The sequence below is a fragment of the Triturus cristatus genome, chromosome 3_1, assembly GCF_964204655.1.
Source record: "Triturus cristatus chromosome 3_1, aTriCri1.1, whole genome shotgun sequence".
Classification (NCBI taxonomy): domain Eukaryota; kingdom Metazoa; phylum Chordata; class Amphibia; order Caudata; family Salamandridae; genus Triturus; species Triturus cristatus.
In genome coordinates, this window is record NC_140583.1 from 290,173,631 (window position 1) to 290,188,939 (window position 15,309).

Consider the following 15,309-nt stretch of genomic DNA (forward strand, 5'->3'; position numbering starts at 1 on the left):
TCAACCATCAACTGAATTTCCATCAACCCGCAAGACACCTGCGCTCCTACTCACTTGCCCGTGTGCACACCCCACCGCATCAATCGCAGCCGCAGCGGGGGCCACTCCTTCTCCTACATTGCCAACAGCTGGAATGACCTGCCCCTCCATTTTCAAATATTAGCCTCTCTGGCAGACTTCTGAAAGAATCTCAAGACCTCGCTCTTTGACCGAGATGTCACACCCTCAGCGTTCAGATACCCCTAGGGGGTGACACTGCTGCGCTACACAAATGCGGATTGTTAGATTTGGGGGTCTCTAGTTGGCACAGGTAGGTACTTGTGACAAATAGGGACCCTTGCCTCTAGTCAGGGTAAGGGGGTACACTCCTACAATATTCCCTGCTCACCCCCTTGGTAGCTTGGCACGAGCAGACAAACTTATCTCAGAGGCAGTGTATAAAGCATTTGTGACCACGTACAGTAATCCAGTGACAACACTACAAATGGACACCACACAGGTTTTATCTCAAAAATAAGTATACTTTATATAGCTTTACCACAAGACCATAAATGACAAAAATACACAATACTATTATTTTAAGATGGTAGTTTTTAGCTTAGTTCAGTTCAATTCATAAGATGCGACACTTTGTGTCAATGTACCTTACGATGTGTTGCGCTTCCACGACAAGCAATGTCGCAGCGATGGAAATGCGGCAAAGTTCTGGTGCAAAGAAATAAAGACGTGAAGATCTTCCAGATGTGGCACGCTTCTCCAGGGATGCGAGAAGTTCTCGGTTCGATGTGTGAACTGCAGCGGCGACACCCTTGTTCAGAAGTGCGACGGCAACAGCTTCAGCTGCGACACTCTTCTCCCAGTTTGCGTGAAGCTTCCGCACAATGCGACAACTACAGCCGCGACATCCTTGTTCAGAAATGCGACGGCAGCAGCTCCGACGGTGGTGCGCTTCTCTTGGGATGCGAGGCGCTTTCCTCGATGCGGTGCAATGCGACAGCTCCAGCGGTGACACCCTTGTTCAGAAGTGCGACGGCAGCAACAGCGACACGCTTCTTCCTTGTTGCGAGACCCTTCTCTCGATGCGGTGCAGTGCGACAACTCCAGCGGCGACACCCTTGTTCAGAAAGTGCGAAGGCAGGCAGCAGCGACGGCTACACGCTTCCTCTTTGTTGCAAGACGCTTCTCTTGATGAGGTGCAGTGCGACAACTCCAGCGGCGACACCCTTGTTCAGAAGTGCGGCGGCAGCAGCAGCGACAACGACACGCTTCGGCTTCGTTGAGTCACGCTTCCAGCTCCTTGCGACACGCAGTCCCTCAGAAGGCCCAAAACAGCAGCAGGCACTTCCAAAGAACTCTGGGGAGCTGGGGGTTGAAGTCTGTTGTCCCTGAGACTTCAGCGAGAGGCAGCGCTGTTCCAAGCCCTTGGAGATCCTTACAAGTTGAAATAAGCACACAAAGTCTCTTCTCCTTCCTTTGGTAGTCAGGCAAACCACTGCAGGCCAATCCCCTAAGCAGCACTTCAGCTTAGGGATAGTCTCTCCTCAGTTTCTTCAGGTTCCGCTCCTCAGTAAAGGTTTCTTGATCCAAAAGTGATCTAAATTCTTGGAGTCAGGGTCCCACTACTTATACCCCAAAATCCTTTGTTCTCTGAGGGGAGAGGGGCCTTTGACTAGTCCAAACCAGTTCCTGAGCACTCTGTTTACCAGACTTCTCCTTTCCTTTCACAGTGTAGGGCAGAAACATCAGACACCCCACAGGAGGTGGAGTCAGCATTGTGGAATGCAAGTACAGCCCTGGAGCACTTTATTGACAGGATTCCTTCTCTTCATTCACTGTGCAGGGCAGAGACATCAGCCGCTCCCCAGGAGGTGGAGCCACCATTGTGGAAGGCAGGCACAGCCCTATTCAAGGTTCAGGTGTAACCTCTCCCTACCATCTGGATGCAGATCTCTCTATTCACCACTGGGCTGACTCATCCTGTCTCTTGGAATCCCCCAGCCCTGTCACTCACAGAAACCAGACAAAGGAATACACAACCTAGCAGAGGCAGGCTTGAAAGGTTAGGCAAGAAAATACCTACTTTCTTAAAGTGGTATTTTCAAACACAGAATGTTAAAGCCACTTTCACTAAAAGATGTATTTTATCATTCTGAGTTCAGGCATACTAAACTCAAATTTCTACCATGTTCTCTGAGTCAGTTCAGATTATAAACATGTAATAATCTAACAGCCCATTCTGGCCTATGGAGAACAGGTAGTTATGCAATAGAGAAAAACGAAAATGGCTGTAATTCACTATTAGGACATGCCACACACATCAGGGCATGTCCTACCTTATACTTACAATGCACCCTGCCCTTGGGCCCACCATATCCGATGATTCAAGTTGTTCAATAATCCCTGCAACTTGCAATTGTTCAAGTTCTTTTTCCACGTCATCTTTCAAAGAAAATTGTATATTTCTGACCTTATGTATGCAGGGTTCTCTGCACCCGGTTGTATTTTGTTTTGGAACCCTTTGAGTTTTCCTATTCCACCAGAAACCAACCTTGGAAAAGTTCTTAGAAATGTACTGACCCACTTCCTCTTCTGGCTGGAAAATCGGTTTGGGACTATTAGGGTTCAATTTTAACCCTGGTTTGCCTTGGTCTATCCAGCCAAGTACTGATGGGCTGGTCACCAAAATGTACACTTTGACTAAAGATTCTCTGTCCTTGAATTTAAATATTTTCTTATACCCTACCATGTCAATGGGCTCTCCCGTAAATTTAGGTGTAATGTCAGATTGTTCTAAATCTTCCCCAAGTGCAGGAGCAAACTTGTCGCACCACACTTCCTTATTTACGATTGTGTAGGGCGAACCTGAATCTGCCACAATGGAAATGTCTACCCCACCAATTGACATCTCACACTTCCTCTTTTTTACATTCAAACTCAGAATATCAATATTCAATACACACAAATTCAACTCCGTATCTTCTACAGAACTAGACGGACACTCATTGTCTGGATCAACCACTTTCACCATGCTTCCTATTTTTTCTGGCAAACTTTATGGAAATGTCCAACTAGCCCACATCTAGAGCAATATTCTCCCTTTGTCCACAAGTTATCTGGAATGTTTGGGTTCGCCGCATGCATCACAACTTGGTGCCAGATAAGATGGTCATGAAGGCTAACAAAACGGCATGCAAGACCTACGTATTTTAGTGCAGACACAAAATCCTCTATGGTCTCTTCTTTTTCCTGCTTTCTGTGGAGGAATCTGTAACGATCAAAGGCAATGCACACTGTCAGTTTAAAGTAACTATCCAAATATTTTAATGCGTTTGAAAATACATCTCCTTGATCCTCAGGCTTCAGTTTTTTACTGACACGATTATAAAGATTAAGGCCACCTGGGCCCAAACAATGCAATCGTTTTTCTTTGACTTCTCTGCAGTAAGTGCATCATCCTCAAAATTATACATATAATTCACAGAGTATTCTCGCCATTCCTACCATTTTCATGTCGATCCTCTGGAGGCCGCTAGAAATGGCGGTGGTGGAGAAAGGTTCCAAATGTTCCCCAAGGCCTTTACGCGAGGTAAAAAACGAATATTACTGGGCAGTTTTATACACTGTGCAAAAATTCGCATAAATGGTATAAAACTCACCATGATATAGTCTGGATAAATAAAATCCACACGGTTGCAATGTTCTGTCACACTTGTGCTGTGCACGGAAGTTAAAGGAGAATGAAAGTCCGAAGAAGTTACTACTGGGAAGCTCCACACTACATTCTGTAACAAGCTGTGCATTGCACTTTGTGAATAGATTTAGGGCCCAAACCAAGATGGCAGCACTCTGCGTGCTTAACGTGTATGTATGACGTTTGAAAGGTGCTCGACGTGTGCTGAGCGTAGCGCTGCAATGACATAGCGGTGCTGATCCCCAAGCACCGTTAAGGTTAAAACAGTTTAGAATTATACGTTGATTTTCTACTGATTTACACTCTACCATGCAGTTAGAGTAAGGAGAGATAAAGATTTGTAACTAGCCAGTCTGCTTGAGGAACATAGAAATCCTTCCAAAAATGAAAATCACAGATGTCACTTGGTGAGCACCACGTAGGTTCTGGGTGTGCCAGAAACTCATGCCAAATTTGTATTTCTGCATCAGAAATTGAGCATAGATCCTCTTTATTCACACACTGACACACTCTGGGAGAACAGCACGAACGCCCTTCAAAGCCTTTTTCGCCCGCTCTGTATCTAGAACCCTCCCCACATTCTAGAGCCTTATGCCCCTAGAACTAGGCTCACACACTAGTTGATGACATACGAATATGGTGTCCTGAGCAGACACTAGCAGTGAGGTCATCACAACACAAAGGACAGGAAGGTGTGAGCAGAACCACAAAGCGTAGGTACTGCAAAAAAATAGTAATCGAGAAAGGAACAGGAAAAGCAAAGGTGTGGTGGAAGCAAGGAAATGCATGGTTGTGCAGAGAAAGAATCAGAAGAAAGGGGCCCAGAGAAGAACAAGCACAGGAGGGTAAGAACTGATGGAGTTCCTGCGAAAGAAAACTGGTGATGTAGGGTGCAGACCAGAGCCTGTAACTCTAAACCAACCCCAGATTCCCATGCGAGACCAGTCATTTAACACCAAAATCTATTATAGACTGTTAATGTGCTGGATACCGGTGTTGAAAGTAATTATTAGTAAATTCCCCATTCATAAAATTTTGATTTAAAAATACAATTCACAACAATTTTTTGGGACTCTAAAAAGATGGCTAAACCAAGCACTCAATGGACACACTGACTGAATTTCCAATCCACCTATCTAAGCAGTGTGGAGGTGCACTAAAAGTGACACACAGCTTATACTGACAGCTATCTACCCTTTTTGGAGTGAGATTCTCACTCATGCTTAATTTGAAACAGTGGATCCAGGTGGGGCCCACCGGCACTCATTTGTAGGCACTAACACTTATTTTTCGTCTTTACTGCAAAGGCGGCATAAGCAGAGACTTGAGGTGGTCATTGTGGCTTTCATCAAAGTGGTCTGCTGGTTTGGATGCTGGATAAAGTGGAGATATCTATCATATGTTTTACAAAATATGGATGATTTGTTTTTTGCAAAGTGAAAATAAACATACATGATGTAGTTTGATATAACGAAAAAAACTTTACAAAAGGATGAAAAAATAAAATATGGAGTAATAATAACACACATTTAGGAATATTTATTTTATATCTTTCATCATAGGAAAAGTGCCATTCTGCAATATCCCGACTATCCCTGTATAAAATGTACAGGCTCACAATACTTATTTTTTCTCATCATAGTCTGACTCCGAGCAAAGTATTGAAATAACACAATAGGGGAAAAGGAGAAAGAGAAAGATGGAAAAGCAGTGAAAAGAATGAAATCAAGGATGCATAGGAATCTGACCGAGTGAAATAAAGGGGCAGGGAGTGTCTTGTGATGGATCAAAGAAGCATGAAGTGAAATCAACACTTTGTACATTTGCATCCTGACAATAAGATCATTTATTTATTATAATGTATTGACATTTCTATAACACTGAAGTGGTTTTGGTAGTGCAACTTTGCCAACAGTTCTACTGCAGACCGGAGTTTACATCGACTTGTGAATATGTGCTATTGCCAGTGTGAATGTGGTATGTTCTCTTGGAAGTTGAAAGTCTCAACTTTAAAAGTGTGTATGGTGATTTTTCTTGTTTTTTGATGAAAGAGACTGAGGGGTAGATCGAATCCTTTATGCATTTCTGGGATAATACATGTGTCCAGTGCCCAGAGGCATATGCGGGTTAGGAAAAAGCATGCAGAAGACAGTAAACTAGATGAAAATGCTTGTTTGAATAACATAGGTTCATATTTTACTAAACTACCCTGATTAAATAATGATGTATGTGAAGAATTAACAAAACTAAATGCAACTTAGATAGCATTATGAATGTTTATTGGAGAGTTTTGTTTTCAACACTATCTTTACTCATGTTAAAGTGTGCACCAACAGAGAAAAAGAGAAATGGTGCTGCACCTTCATACTAATTCCAAATTCTCTGAAACGTTCAGAGAATGATCTTCATACATTGGCTAATGAGAATTACTAGAAATTACATCAATATTCTATATTTTGAAATTATTTTATACATTGGTACTTTGAGAATGTAGTAATGTGTCATAGTTGCATTTGTTTATTTCAATGAAACTAAAAGCTTTATATGTGCCACAAATTGAAATTCCATTTAGGCCTGCGTTTTATTTTCCTTAGCTTGATTCTGTTCTCATAGAAAGGCTTCATAACGTACAGTGTGAGATGAAACTATGTTTCATCCACAGAGTTCCCATGCACATACTAGGACTATTCACAACTATTTTGTTACTTTGGGAACATCTGCCCTGAGAAACTGTCCTCTCAACTCACTCACGTACCTTTGCTAAAAGACTATTGTTCACAAATTAACTTTTTGAATGGTTCGACTGCTTACGTGATGATCACCACCTTTTTGCCATGAAATGGGTCTTCTTTATGCTGCATGACAAATCACCCAAAACGAATTGACCAATGGACTGAGTGGTCTGACCTGTTGAGGTGAACCAGGAGGTGTTACTTCAGAACTTGACAAATTATATCATACATTGGAGTGATGAAATGGACACGCATTCCACTTTTTCCACAGAAGATCTTTCTACTCTGCGGATTGAGATACAGGCTTTGAATCTTGCAAACTCAACTGGGTTTCCTTGGGCCGACGCATACGCTGTGTGCACTATTTCCAAGACATCTTTCCCCAATGAGAGAGAACCTTTAAGCGGATACGGTTAGCGTCCTTTCCCGAACTCCTCCTCTTGAACTTTGGTAATTGACGGCCCAAAAGAGAATAATTTGATTGCTCTGCACTCAAATTCAACTGCCTGATATTGATTAATTTACTCTTCTTAACTTACTGATAAAAATCTAACCATCCTCAAATTCTGTTTCTGTCTCTCTAGGACTATTGTCCAATAATTGAGTGTGCATTCCATTATAGTAGAAATGAGGGATGGAAATTCTAGAGAGGTTTCAACAGTTTCTAATGTTTTTTTCTGTAGCCCTAAAAGAATTATTGGTTTCTATGATTTTTGTCCAACTGAATTTCTTCAGGAGATTTGGTCTAGCAGTAATAAGCCTGTATTTGTATAACATAATTTTGAGAGTTATATGTAGGAATATAATTACTAGTTTGCAGGTCAGTTATACAATTCCTGGTCCTCATTGAACAACTGGATTGGATCCCCTATATCCAACCCTTCTCTGCACAATTCAAAATCGATCGGAGGAACAAGTAAATGAATCAGAGTATTACCAGGAGATATCAAGGCCAAAAGTAAGGGGGCCCAGTGGCGCAACAGCACTACCACGGCATGGACACAGGGTCAAACTTCTTTGGCTACTGGCTTATCTGACAGCAAGTGATACCATTCAGCTATTATTCAATGTGCACAGCCACACAATAAGTAGCCCCCTTTAGTGACAGGGACTGCTGGTGCAATGTGTGTTTTTACATAAAGTAATACATGCTTTAGATTTTAGACAATGTTTGTTTTTATATAATGTGTGCGCAAAAAACGTTACAAACAAATAAACATTAGCAAAGCCAAACAGTCTGCAGATAAGGCCAGACTTTTTTTTAGGTCTGTTGTGTTTTTAATAACCTTTTGAGTTAACTAAAATTATATGCATACTATACTTAAAGAAAACGGGCTTTCAGCCACCTCTCTTCATCCATCGGTCTTTTCTTGTGTCATTCATGTTTTGCTTCCGTCCACTACAGCATACATCGTGGGGCAATGGGTCAGCTTACTTAAGGAACGGGCTAACCTTTTTGAGCGATTGTATTTAGCCATTTCACAAGCAGCACGTCCGCACACAAAGTAGTTCTCTTCATTGCCAATGTTTTTGTTTTTACTTTAGTTTGTAGAGTATGATGTCGTAGCAGGATGCTTTCTATCAGACGAGAGCATAGGGCAAATTCCAGCTTTATCAGTAGCTCTCTCCAGCTGTTAAAAAGGTCTTATACAGTAGTCTTTGTTTATCTGCTGCAGCTTTTCAACACCATACCAGCAGCTCACATGAACTCAGAATAGAAGTTCATGGGTGTGCTCTATCTGTGCAACCCTGTCTGTCATTCCTTCTTTGCTTTCTTTCCCTGTTCTTGGTCTTCCTCCTTGCTTTCCCTCTTTATTTCTCACTTTCTTTCTTCTTTCCTTTTTTGTTTGTTCCCTCTTTTTTCTCTTTTTCTTAACTTCTTTGTCTTCCTCTTTTCCTGCCTTCCTCCTTGTTTCCATTTTCTATTGTCTTCCTTTCTTTTGCTTTCTTTTTCTTTCTTCTTTCTCTTCTTTTTACTTTTTCTTCGCTTTCTTTTCTTTGTCTTTTCTTGTATTTTTCTTCCCTTCCTTTTTATTAATTTTCTTCTTTCTTGCTGGTCTTCCAATTTCTTGCCTTTCCCTCTTTCTCTCTTTCCTTTTTTTTGCCCTCCTCTCTTTCTTACTTGTCTTTCTCTTTCATTCGGGCCTTCTATCTCAAAACCAAGAGGCTGACTGCCAGAGCGGCTGGCTTTTTTAAAGCGGTGTTAGCCAAGTCCTTTTGACTTTACTAAAATTATGTGTATTCCACAGTTACCTATAGGGGTTTTCAGCCACACTTCGTCCATTAGTCTGAGGCTGTGTAATTTACATTTTCATTTCACCCACTTCAGCATGCATCCAGGGGTGAGGTGTCATCCGCTGGCTGAACTTCACTACGAGTTATGGCTTGATGCTGTTTCACAAGGAGCACATCAGCACACAACGTAGTTCCCTTCAATGCGAGGGAGTGCTTATGGCTGTTTGTGGTTTTTTTTAGACAAAAACAACATTTTTGCCTTTACCCAATGTTTTTGTGTAGATTGATTAGGGCCCGGCAGCTTCCAGAACAATAAAGTTTCGCAAAAGCCTTGGCCAAACAAGAATTGCCAAAAGCCTGGCAGCCAATGCCAGATCTATTAACTTTGCCAATGCTTGTCTGGCATGTGACTGGCTCGGCCCAAGCTCCATGTTCTGGACATTTCCCATTGTTCTTAGACACTAGCTCATCACTAAATTATGGTGTTGAAATCAGGAGTCATTGTGAAGCACCATCGTGACTTTGCTTTTTTATAGGCAGTCCTCTCTCGGCCGGACCCTTTCACTACTGGGTTCCTTCTGTGGCTGCGGCGATTCGTTTATTTCCTGCCCTTAGAGACTCCAAAAATGTTGTGAACAAACGAGCCTCAGACAGGCGGCCGTCCAAGCTTGAAGGCAGCCATTCATGCCAGGATGCCGCATCCACCAGGGTGTTTCCACAGCCCCTTGCCCTGCACCCGGTGTAGCAGAGAGCACGCGCCCCTCAAAGGGGAGATCTGTGTCCACGCGCAGGGAGACCGGCCCACGGGAGACGCGAGAAGCAAGGTCCGCTTGTTTTAAAGGGGAGAAACGTGCGCACGTGAGCATAAGAGGAAAGTAACCTGAAAGAGGCCACTGTGAGTCAAAGCGAGGCTTGGAAGAAGGTGCCCGGTTATAGCAAATCATCACCTAGGAGGCCCCTGGATCCATGCTGCTTGGAGAGCACGTAATCTGCTGTACTGGCCTGAGGCAGTGCCAGGCGCCCAGTCCAGCACAATACCCAGCAGCACCACTGGAATTATTGGACAACGGACGACCAAATTATCCATCTTTGTTGAGTACATTCTGTGACAATTAAAGTCAAATTTTGTGGCTTAATGCAACACATTCTGTGGCAGTATTCTAATTTTTTTTAACGAACATTCACACAGTCTGGGCAAAGGTTTCACCTCATGAGTACCAGTTTAATACCCAAATACAGCAATCACCACCTGAAAGGTGACCAGTAAAGCTGTGTAAGAGTCTCACCCGTGGGAGCTAGAAACTGTTTTTCGTCTGCAGCCGGTGGTGGATTATGGGAGACGTTTGGTAAAACATATTTATGCATTAAGCGCTGCAGCGCAGACCCCATAATTCCAGTGACCCAGAAAATACCCCGGGTAGTCTTGGGCTGGCTCAGGGTTGCCCAGACCCTAAAGGAAGGAATGTAGTCACCGGGTGACTGATGTCATGGTGGCTGGGTTCTGCGACCTATGCCTTACATTTACAAGCTGTTCTGTGACGCCTCCGCAGAGGAGCGAGTCTACCAAGAGTGGGTGGTATTTGAATGCCCTCTTCATGGCGGGCCAGGCACCAGTGTCTTGAGGCAGAATAAGAACAGTATCAGGCAGTTTATGCTACCTTTGCAGGGGTCAGTGTCCTTCCTGGGTATGGTTGACGGGCAAGAAAGTCATGTGTCACAGCATTGGTTATGGACAGCTCGCATGCAGCATCCGAGTGTCCAGGTGTCAGGATGTGTTCTGATGGGGCAGGTGAGTGTGGTGACTGAAGGATTATCTGTCTGTCAAGGAGATGTACTGCTGTCACAGGGGTTTAGAGCGGACATCACACTTCCAGATGTACACCAGCTGTGACTGATCATGAGGTCTGAGAGCCGGACAGGAATCCACAAGATTTGTCCCGAGACCCTGGAGGTATCCTGAGACCCTGGAGACTAGTCCCAGGGTCCGGAGCCTGCCACCACTGCTTTCCAAGAGGAGATCACATCAGATTCCCAGGCCCAGAGAATCAATGCAGGATCTGCGTTTCACTCATGGGCCCAGGACCGCGTCCCAGTGGGTGTATTCACTTTTTTGTCCTCTGTACCATCGAGTTTTGTCGAGGCAATACATATCGGTTGTACAGCACATTGAAAGGCCTACGGGCTAAACAAACACATGCCCTGTCATACCCAGTTGTGGTTACGTAGCAAGACGTCTGGACTGCACATATAGCGGTGCCTATGCAAAGACCTGCACATTCTATAGCAAACCTATATAGCAGCAATGCACAAGAAATTGTGCCTAAACCAGGTTCCATCAGCAGATGCTAGGTCCCAAGCTGTGACCGACTTCCCCTTCCCCCAGATCTCTCAACATGAAGGCCAGGGCACCCCGTCTCCAATACACCGGTCTCTGGAGCAAGGGAGACACTTTTGAGTGTGCTGTTCATGGAGCCCATGCTGCTGCCAAGTCTATCCCTATGGTTGGATTCAAGGGCTGCGGTGAACTTGCCTGTTAGCTTGAAAAGAAGGCAGAGACTACAACAACCCTCCATAGAGAGTGGTGATGTCCTAGAATGTACAGGTGGGACTGCATGCAAGCCCTTTGTGCAGGTGGGACTGAAGAAGTAGAAGGGTTGGTTATTTTCCTAAGGGAACCCAAATCCAGCCAGAGGATCATTTCTGAGATTTATTTGCCCAATAAAAGACTCAACCTGCAGAGGAAAGAGACAAAAATATTGCAATTTGATATTACTCCTCCTGTACTCTGAGATCTTAGGGTTGAATGGAGTCTCCACAGTGTATTCATCCCCGGTAAAACAAAGCAGAAGAGGCAAGTACACGGGCTGCCTCAGTAGGATAAAACCCCAGACGGGTATTCTCCATAAAGCATACATACAGTTTCCAGATTCTGCATTTGGAAACACAGCTTTTAGGGAAACCAGACAAAATGGAACAAGCATTGGCATAGCCAATAGGTCTCGCCTTTAGGGTGTTATAAGTGTTTAGATAGAGCTATATGCTTCCTTAACTATTATGAGATGTCTGCGGAATAACATGCCTATTTTGGTGCCTAAGGCCCCAAAATCTGGATTGTACAGTAAATACCGTACACTTTTTCCCTGCTAAATTTCGTTAGGTATGACCTGCCAATATTTAATGATGTGTGAGGTTTTTTTGATGTACCTACTAACTACCCTGGTCAACAGGACCCATCTCAGAATTCTGACCTGTGCGCAAACAGGGGTTTGTGGAGAGGTTGGAAATCTCCGAACCCTCAGAATCAAATGTTACTCAGGATGGTTCAAGTTTTTGCACTGCATTGTCGTGTTGTACCTCAACATCTGGAGTGCAAGACTGTCCGGATGTCTTTTTGTAACTGTTGTAGCCTGGACCCAAGCAACCTCACCTCATATTAAAAACGTTGTCCCTCCTTCAAAGAGCTGCAGAATCCCAAGTGAGGTGTAGACGGTTTGTGCTTGCGTGTGTATTCCAAGATCAGTGGGGGTTTGCACACATGTTTTTCACCAGGTAGAACTGGGTAGAATCTTGGCTGAATTTGCACATGGAAAAACACTATATTGTTATCCTTTCTTTTAAGATGCGGAGCTCTAAGTAATGTGGTAATACCCCATGTGGCACCTACTGCACCCTGCAGCATCAGTATTTATAGGGCGTGGTATTACCACAGCAACATACAGCAGCACTTTGTGTTTGTGGTAACCTGAACTATAGGGGAGCCAAAGACCGCTATCACTATAGTACTCTTGTGAAATTTAGACCAATGCTATGAATGGGGGGAGAGGGGTGAATGGACAGGGGATGTGAATGGGCAGGAGAGCGGTAAATGGGCAGGAGAGCCGTGAATGGGCAGGAGAGCGGTGAATGGGCAGGAGAGCGGTGAATGGGCAGGAGAGGGGTGAATGGGCAGGAGAGGGGTGAATGGGCAGGAGAGGGGTGAATGGGCAGGAGAGGGGTGAATGGGCAGGAGAGGGGTGAATGGGCAGGAGAGGGGTGAATGGGCAGGAGGGGGATGAATGGGCAGGAGAGAGTTTACTGGTGGGAGAGGGATTAATGGGCAGGAGAGCAGTGAATGAGACGGAGGGCGGTGAATGGGACGGAGGGTGGTGAATGGGACGGAGGGCGGTGAATGGGACGGAGGGCAGTGAATGGGACGGAGGGCGGTGAATGGGACGGAGGGCGGTGAATGGGACGGAGACAGTTTACTGGTGGGAGAGGGATGAATGGGCAGGAGAGCAGTGAATGACACGGTGGGCGGTGAATGGGACGGAGGGCGGTGAATGGGACGGAGGGGGTTTACTGGTGGGAGAGGGATGAATGGGCAGGAGAGCAGTGAATGGGACGGAGGGCGGTGAATGGGACGGAGGGCGGTGAATGGGACGGAGGGCGGTGAATGGGACGGAGGGCGGTGAATGGGACGGAGGGCGGTGAATGGGACGGAGGGCGGTGAGCGGTGAGCGGGACGGAGGGCGGTGAGCGGTGAGCGGGACGGAGGGCGGTGAATGGGACGGATGGCGGTGAATGGGACGGAGGGCTGTGAATGAGCAGGAGAGGGTTTACTGGTTTGAGAGGGGTGGATGGGCAGGAGAGCGTGTTTGGCAGGGATGTGGTGAATGGGCAGCAAAGTATTTACTGGCAGGAGAGAGGTGAATGGGCAAGAGAGCAGTGAATGGGCAGGAGAACGGTGAATGGGCAGGAGAGCGGTGAATGGGCAGGAGAGCGGTGAATGGGCAGGAGAGCGGTGAATGGGCAGGAGAGCGGTGAATGGGCAGGAGAGCGGTGAATGGGCAGGAGAGCGGTGAATGGGCAGGAGAGCGGTGAATGGGCAGGAGAGCGGTGAATGGGCAGGAGAGCGGTGAATGGGCAGGAGAGCGGTGAATGGGCAGGAGAGCGGTGAATGGGCAGGAGAGCGGTGAATGGGCAGGAGAGCGGTGAATGGGCAGGAGAGCGGTGAATGGGCAGGAGAGCGGTGAATGGGCAGGAGAGCGGTGAATGGGCAGGCGAGCGGTGAATGGGCAGGCGAGCGGTGAATGGGCAGGCGAGCGGTGAAAGGGCAGGCGGTGGTGAATAGGCAAGAGAGCAGAGAATGGACAGGAGCACTGAAATGGGGATGAGAGGGATGAGAGGGGTGAATGGGGATGAGAGGGGTGAATGGGGAGAGAGGAGTGAATGGGGCGAGAGGGGTGAATGGGGCGAGAGGGGTGAATGGGGCGAGAGGGGTGAATGGGGCGAGAGGGGTGAATGGGGCGAGAGGGGTGAATGGGGCGAGAGGGGTGAATGGGGCGAGAGGGGTGAATGGGGCGAGAGGGGTGAATGGGGCGAGAGGGGTGAATGGGGCGAGAGGGGTGAATGGGGCGAGAGGGGTGAATGGGGCGAGAGGGGTGAATGGGGCGAGAGGGGTGAATGGGGCGAGAGGGGTGAATGGGGCGAGAGGGGTGAATGGGGAGAGAGGGGTGAATGGGGAGAGAGGGGTGAATGGGGAGAGAGGGGTGAATGGGGAGAGAGGGGTGAATGGGGAGAGAGGGGTGACTTGGCAGGACGGCGGTGAATGGGCAGGAGGGCGGTGAAAAGGGCACGAAAGGGGTGAAAGGCGGGTAAGTGGATAAGGGGTGAGAAGGCGGTGAATAAGGAGTTACTGGAATATGGGCGATGGTAAAAATAAGTTTGTTGAACGTGGATCAAGGGTATGCAGCGCCCTCTGAAGAGAGGGGGGGGCGGGGAAGGGACACCCAGGCCTGAGGAGGCAACCGGGGCGCTGCAGGTAGGAGAGGGCGCATCAGCGGGTGTGAAGGTCGACAGAGGGAGGAGAGTTCGAGGAGAGGTGAGAGTGGAGGAGGGGCTGTGAACAGGCTAGTGACCGAGGGCAAGAGGGGGGCTGCGAGAACATAGGGGCGAATAAAGCTAAAGACGGACAGATGGGAGCCACACCCCATGGAAGGTGAGGGACAGCCACGGCTGAACGGGGCCTTGGTGCTGCCAGAAAGGTCAGTAGGGGGACACGGCAGGTGAAGTTGCTGACCTGGTACCTGTGGCCCCTGGGAGCCATGATATCTCTTGGCCACCCTGACCTCGGTGGGACTCCCCTAGGCACTGATTGGGGCACAGCTCCCTGTAATTGGAGAGCCCGCCAGCAGTGCCAGGCACCGTATGCGCAGGAGGCCGTCAGGGCCCCTGGGAGAGCAGAGAGAGCGCAACGCATCCAAGGCACGGTGTAAAGTGCACTGACTGCCAAGGCCTCGGTCTCTTGGCGCTGCACCTCGCCTCAAGCCTCTGTCCTGAATGCTTGCATCCGGGGCACAAGAATAAACAACTAGACAGCACGGGACGAGTCAATGGATGAATGGATACATGTATGGAAGAATGGACAGCAAACTGCGCAGGAGAGCGAATCAACGCGAAGAAGGAGGCCACGATTCCTCAATTATCCCCACGACATGTGGGGCTTCGATATAAAGAACGGAAAGCACTTTTTTAAATCTGCAAAGATGAAGTGAACGAACCCTGGAACGCAAGTACTTCAAGGCGCACGGGACAGGTTCAGGGATTAACACACACTAGTGCAAGCCGTGCCCGCAGCTGCCCCTGTGACCTCCTCAGCACAGCCCTGTGTTA

The 15,309-nt window shown here is 46.9% G+C and overlaps 1 protein-coding gene across 3 annotated transcripts in view; it reads right to left on the reverse strand.

Annotated features, from left to right (window-relative positions):
* The window catches only part of CD276 (CD276 molecule), a 298,243-nt gene that overhangs the window by 241,793 nt on the left and 41,141 nt on the right, over positions 1-15,309 (reverse strand). Inside the window, exon 2 of one of the 3 annotated variants that reach the window (XM_085643902.1) lies at positions 3,202-3,265. The exons of the other annotated variants lie outside the window; for them this stretch is intronic. The gene's annotated coding sequence lies outside the window, so the exon portion shown is untranslated. The remainder of the gene's footprint in view (positions 1-3,201; positions 3,266-15,309) is intronic. 3 annotated transcript variants of the gene reach the window in all.